The following is a 6,000-nucleotide window of genomic DNA, read 5'->3' as shown; positions in this document are numbered from 1 at the left end:
TTGGCAGCATTATGTTTACAGTTGGAGTTGATGATCTTAAAGGTCTTTTCCAACCAAAACAATTCTGTGATTCTGTAAGCCAAGTATAAATTTGCTATAGACTTAATTGCAGAAAAGACAGAAATGGCTATTGAAAAGCATGGAGAAACTCTTCTCAGTAAGCTAAGAAAGTTGTATGGACTACCAAGGGCCCAGGGTGATAGACCTCAAGGCTGATAATGGGAAAGGAGAGCTCAGGGAAGAAATGCCAGACTAGTGACAAGAGTCCACCAAAACAGAAGTGAAATGTGGGATTGAAGAAGTGCAGGTGCTTATGTGTGGAAATCGCAGGAATCCAAGAATAGTAGAGTAGGAAAAAAGCCTGTAACTGTAGAGGCTGTTTTACTTCTCCAACAAGAGTATAAATCTCTAGCGTATTAGGTAACCTGCATATCTATAGGTAGATAGTATTGGAAGATAAAATATTTTTGTCTTGTAGGCAATCATGTTAATGAGGATGCAAGAACTTTCAGTCCATGCAGTTGCCAGGAAGCAAAGTGCCTCGCCTCTAGGTCAGTGATGAAGTAAGGCACAAGCAATTCTGCAAGGAGCCAAATGAGCACAATTGCATAAGTATTAATTGGTGATGCAGTGTTGTTTATTACGTATTGGACAATCAAGTCACAGAAATGAAATTTTGATAGGTGTATAATGAAATGATGAAAAAAGTTTGTTGTTTGCTAGAAAAGTAATTTTGCAAAACAGAAAGAAATGCTATGAATATTCTTGCCAATGTACTACTGAAGCAGTTGAGTGTGGGTGTAGTTTGATATCAGGAACCTTAACACTGAGGCTTTTCCTTGAGAGGCTGTAATCAGGAGGAAATTGAGTTGTTACCCATGACTAGATCAGATGTAAGCACATATGCTGAAGGGACTTGTGCTAAGTTCTGTGGCTATTTTTCTTCGGTATCCAATATCTTTAATTTTATAAAAGGGCTGAATTCATTCAGGTGTTACTATTTTAACCGGTTGCCATCAGTAGTTATTGCTTTCAAATACAGCTTTCAAAGCATCATAAATAAGCCTCATCTTCCTACTTGCCTTCCAGCTCTCATACTCCTAAAGCAAAGCCATGGAACTAAAGGTGAAATTGGTAACATGCATTTATACAAGTGAATGCACAGCCCACGCTATAGGCATGAATTACTGCTGGATAGATATAACAAGATGGCCATAAACAGAGTGGTCCTTCATGACATATTTAGCCCATACTTGATACTTTCTTGAAACAATGAATAGACATCCCATCCTTAAAAAGGTAAAAATAGAGGGATTGTAGATTTTGTTGATGTACTGGTAGGTCCACAAGTTGCTCATTGAGACCTTCTGCTCAGGCATTTGCTAAAGCAGGCCTCAAACAGTGATCAACACAGGTCAGTCACACAAGCATAAATATGTTAATAAGATATGGAAACAAATACAAGATTCCTGTCAAAAATCAGTAATGGGGCCAGATTTGTTAGTCACAGGTTGACCTACAGTAAGATTTGATTACAATAGTAGTGTAACAGTATTCTAAATCGATGTGGTCTTTGCTGCAAAGTTCTCATCAAAATATTTAATGTCTTTGTACGAACAAAGGCAAGGAAGTATATTTCTTCTTACAGAGCTGGGGAGTCTGACACAGTTTTCTTTTGCTGAATAGGGGATAATCTACAGAAAAAGGAACTGGAGAAGGTATCAAGGCTTGGCACACAGTGTCCAGAGGGACTTCCAGTGGACAGTCACACTGGTTAGGATGCCTATGAAGTCCAAAGCTAGTAGAAGTAGTAAGGCAGCTGTTGCTGCAATAGTGGTCACAAATCAAATCTAACTTTGATGTAAAATCTGTGGGAAATGCAAGAATGGGGAGCAGAGAAACTGCATGGTTCAGAGACTAACCTCCAACAGAGATGCTGATTTATTGCCATCTTTATTCAGTCTTGCTGATGATGAAAGAGACAATCCTGTGCTTCACAGCTTCCCGGAATGTAAATTTCTACCCTAGTCTTTTTGTCAACACTAGCAACTACATAGCTATGTAGTAAGAGCACATTGCTTATATCATGGTAAAAGCTACTTATCCAGTAGGTTGCTTTTCACCTGCATCAGTCAGGTGATCCCATACAGTCTCACCATCCTCCTGTTCACAGGGAAAAGGCCCTTTCATGACATTTTTGCAAGCTTTTACTCACTTAAACCATGTGGAAAGATGCATGCTGAGATTACATTTACAGCCCTAAGGTTTGGATGTGAAAGACATCTATGTGAACCTAATGGAGTAATTTACCCTTAAGAATTATTTTACAACTCTAACTGAAACAAAAAACCTACAGAGTCCGTATTACTAGTTTGAAAGACACATTCAGCTGATCTAATTGTCATTCAAAAAAAAAAATACTACCCACACTGAAGAAAGAATTATTGCACAAATAAATAATCTTTGGCATAGATTCAGTTGAATCTGGATTTATTTGAAATCTATGTATATCTGGTTAGGAAAAGGTTGGTTTTTTTTCCTTTTTACAAGACAGCAGTTCTATAAAAAATAGATTATTTCCAAATTGTCCTTCTCGCTCCACTACTTCCATCAACTGGCTTATACCTAAGATGTGACTTAGACCCTATTACAATGAAGAAAGAATACATAAGAATTTCTCCGCATGCTCCAGATTTTTCTGGATTGTAAAGTTTCCAGGAGAAATAATCTTTCATCTTATTACCTATACATTTTAAGTTAGATATGTGATCTGATGAATTAATGGCAAACAAAATCTGCTTGAGAGTGTTCACAGTCAAGAAGAGTATTTCCTTCTTGAACAGTTGGCAAAGAAACGTCTCTCTGAGGAAAAAAACCATCGAATTTTGTTTTAAGAAAATATTACCTGTGGAAGTGCATATTCTTTTATTTCCTTCACATTTAGAATAAGCTGAAAATAAAATGCCATTTCTATAAAGAATTGTATAAAAGATTAAAAGAGCAATCGGAAAGATCACAGAATAATTTATGTTGAAAGGGACCTCTAGAGATCATATAATCCAAGGTCTGCCTCATTGAGTTTTGGGTATCTCCATGGATGGAGACTCCACAACCACCCTAGTTAATCTTGTTCCAGTGTTTGACCATGCTCACAGTGAGGATATTTTTCTTTCTATCTGCTCCCTCATTGTGCCTTGTATCTGCAAGCCTTTTGTCTATTTGCTGAGTATATCCAAGACGACGCTAACTATGTCCATCCTCTTCATACTCTTCCATTAGGTAGGTGAAGACATTAATAAAATCCTCATTTAGCACTCTCTTCTTAAGACAAAACCATTTCTCTCAGCCACTCCTTGTACAGCACCCACTTCACTCATAATCACAAGGACCCCAGCAATGCTCATTCAGTATTTCAACATCCTTCTAGTACAGCAGAATCCAAATGGACACAGATGTCTGTTATACTGAAGAAACTTTGGATTATTTTTCAGCACTTAATGAGCTTTTATTTGCTTTATTTGCTTAGGGATGTGGTTTAGTGGTGAACCTGGAAATTTTATGTTTATGGTTGGACTTGATGACCTTAAAGGTCTTTTCCAACGTAAACAATTCTATGATTCATTGTCATGACATCACCTTATAGTACAAGGGCAAATATTAATTGAAAAGTACAATTGAAAACACAAGCTGCAACAAAACTGCTTTTGCATGAACCACCACTAGAACAAACATAGTGACAGCCACGACAGCCCCATCCGCAGAAAAGATAAAGCCAAAGGTAAAGAAACACAGAGTGCTTACACCCCAGAGCTGTTTTGATGTTTCCCAAATGAAAATGTTCTATAGCATACAGTCTAGAAATCTAGAAAATGAGTCCTTGTCAACTGCAAGAGCATTGTATTTCCCAGTTGGGCAGTCCAGAACCAGGGAGGCTTCTCAGATATCTAGACACGTGCACGCCTCCACTGTCCTGGACAGGTGCACCCTCTGCTGGGTAAAAAAATAGTTGGATGGCCAGGACCAAAGAGTTGTGGTAAATGGAGTTAAATTCAGTTCAATCTTACATACTAGACACATTCCATTCACACATACACCAGTTAGCTGCCTGCCTGGAGATTCCGGAAGCCAGGCAAAAAGCAACCTTATCCTCAGATGGCTGTTTACTCACTGAATTTAGATTTAAGGTAGTCCATTCACCAGTCTATCAATAAGCACCGATGGAGACTAGGGAGTCTGGGAGTCAAACGATTCACTTCACTGGTTGGTCGGAATCTGCTATTGAAGCTGCTGGATTGCTTACACCCAGACAGGCATGTGAGATAACCTGGCTAGGAATGCAGAAGCCTTAACAAGTCAGGGCATCGAAAACTCGCTATCTTCAAATCTGTAATAACAGAGCTGCCAGGCTATATGACAGTTAGGCAATGTTATTCTTTACTGATTTTATCTTATCTTCACAACAGAAATGTGATTTGGGCAGCCTCTGGATACCAGCATGTCCCAGTGTCCTAAGCATGGTGGTCCTGTTGGAATTTCATATTTCTGCAGCTGTACCAGTACCTTACACATTATTACATCACATATATGCTTGCTCACATTCATCATTCCTACCATCATTAATATAAGAAAAAAAAAAATATATATATTTTCCAGGGTAGGGACTTAGGCTTTTTGGAAAATAATAGGGTCATAGAAAGAGGTGTTCAGTTAGAGGAATGCACATCTGTAACATGCATCATAATACTCATTACAGGTTTTTTAGGACTATGGACTCACATCCCTAAAACTTTTCCTACACAGGGAAAAGCAATGGTGTGATCTCTTGGAGCGAGTCCAGAGGAGGGCAAAAATCTTCAGAGGGCTGGAACATCTCTCATATGAGAAAAGGCTTAGAGAGCTGGGGTTTTTCACCCTGGAGAAGTCTCTGGGGAGACCTTCTTGGGGCCTTTTTGTACTTGAAGCGGGCTTATAAGATAAAGACAGACTATTTAGCAGGGCCTGTTGCACTAGGACAAGGGGTAATGGTTTTAAACCAAAAGAGGGGACATTAGTATAAGGAAGAAGTATTTTACAATGAAGGTGGTGAAACTCTAGCACAGGTTGCCCAGAGAGGTGGTAGATGCCGCATTCCTGGAAACATTCAACGTCAGGTTGGACCAGGCTTTGAGCAACCTGATCTAGTTGAAGATGTCCTTGCTTATTGTATGGGGGGTGGACTAGGTGACCTTTAAGGGTCACTTCCAACCCAAACTATTCAATGATTCTATCTCAAGGAAAAAAAACAGGTGAAGATTGTAATATCAAACTTCTTCCATAGGCAGCAGTGAAAGCTGACCCTTTACCATCAGACTAGCAGAGACTCTATAGGCTAAATACTAATTTAGCAGGTCATTAAATCAGGATATCTTTTGTGTGTGCTAACCAAAAAGTAAGTGCTTTATATATATCTGCTTATAGCAAAAGATGACTGAACAAAGTGGTCCAGAGATGGAAAGACGATAAGATGGTTAATGGGGAGACATTTTGGCATCAAATGCATGTAGTAACAGGGAAGCAACCAGAAGGTGCCACAGCTGCGGAAATAAAGAGGAAAGAAGTCAAGGAACAAAGCCCTGTTCACATTAGTTATGAGTGATAGTGCAGTATAGCCATGCTGGCAATTTGCTCTGAGCACGGCAAGTTATCTCACAGAAAATATTTTAAAATTGATACCAAGATCACATGAAGAAAGTGTTATGCCATCTTCTGTCTTTAATCTTCCTGGTCAAAAAAACTTATCAATTTAGATGACAATCTTTGGCTTTAGGAACAGCAGAAGAGTAGGATTAAGTAGCAATTCAGCAGATGAACAGTCTTTTATCCACTTTGCTTTCACAGCACTTATGGTAGCTTTGCTCCCATTTCCATCTCTACAATCTGAACAGGGTATTAGAATGTCTTAGTGTTATCTAAAATGTGTGGATGAAAATTTTTGGCTAGAGCCCAACTTAGATAAGGTCA

The sequence above is a fragment of the Cuculus canorus genome, chromosome 2 (assembly GCF_017976375.1).
Source record: "Cuculus canorus isolate bCucCan1 chromosome 2, bCucCan1.pri, whole genome shotgun sequence".
Taxonomy (NCBI): Eukaryota; Metazoa; Chordata; class Aves; order Cuculiformes; family Cuculidae; genus Cuculus; species Cuculus canorus.
The sequence above is the reverse complement of the archived record's forward strand: the minus strand, read 5'-3'. Positions refer to the sequence as shown.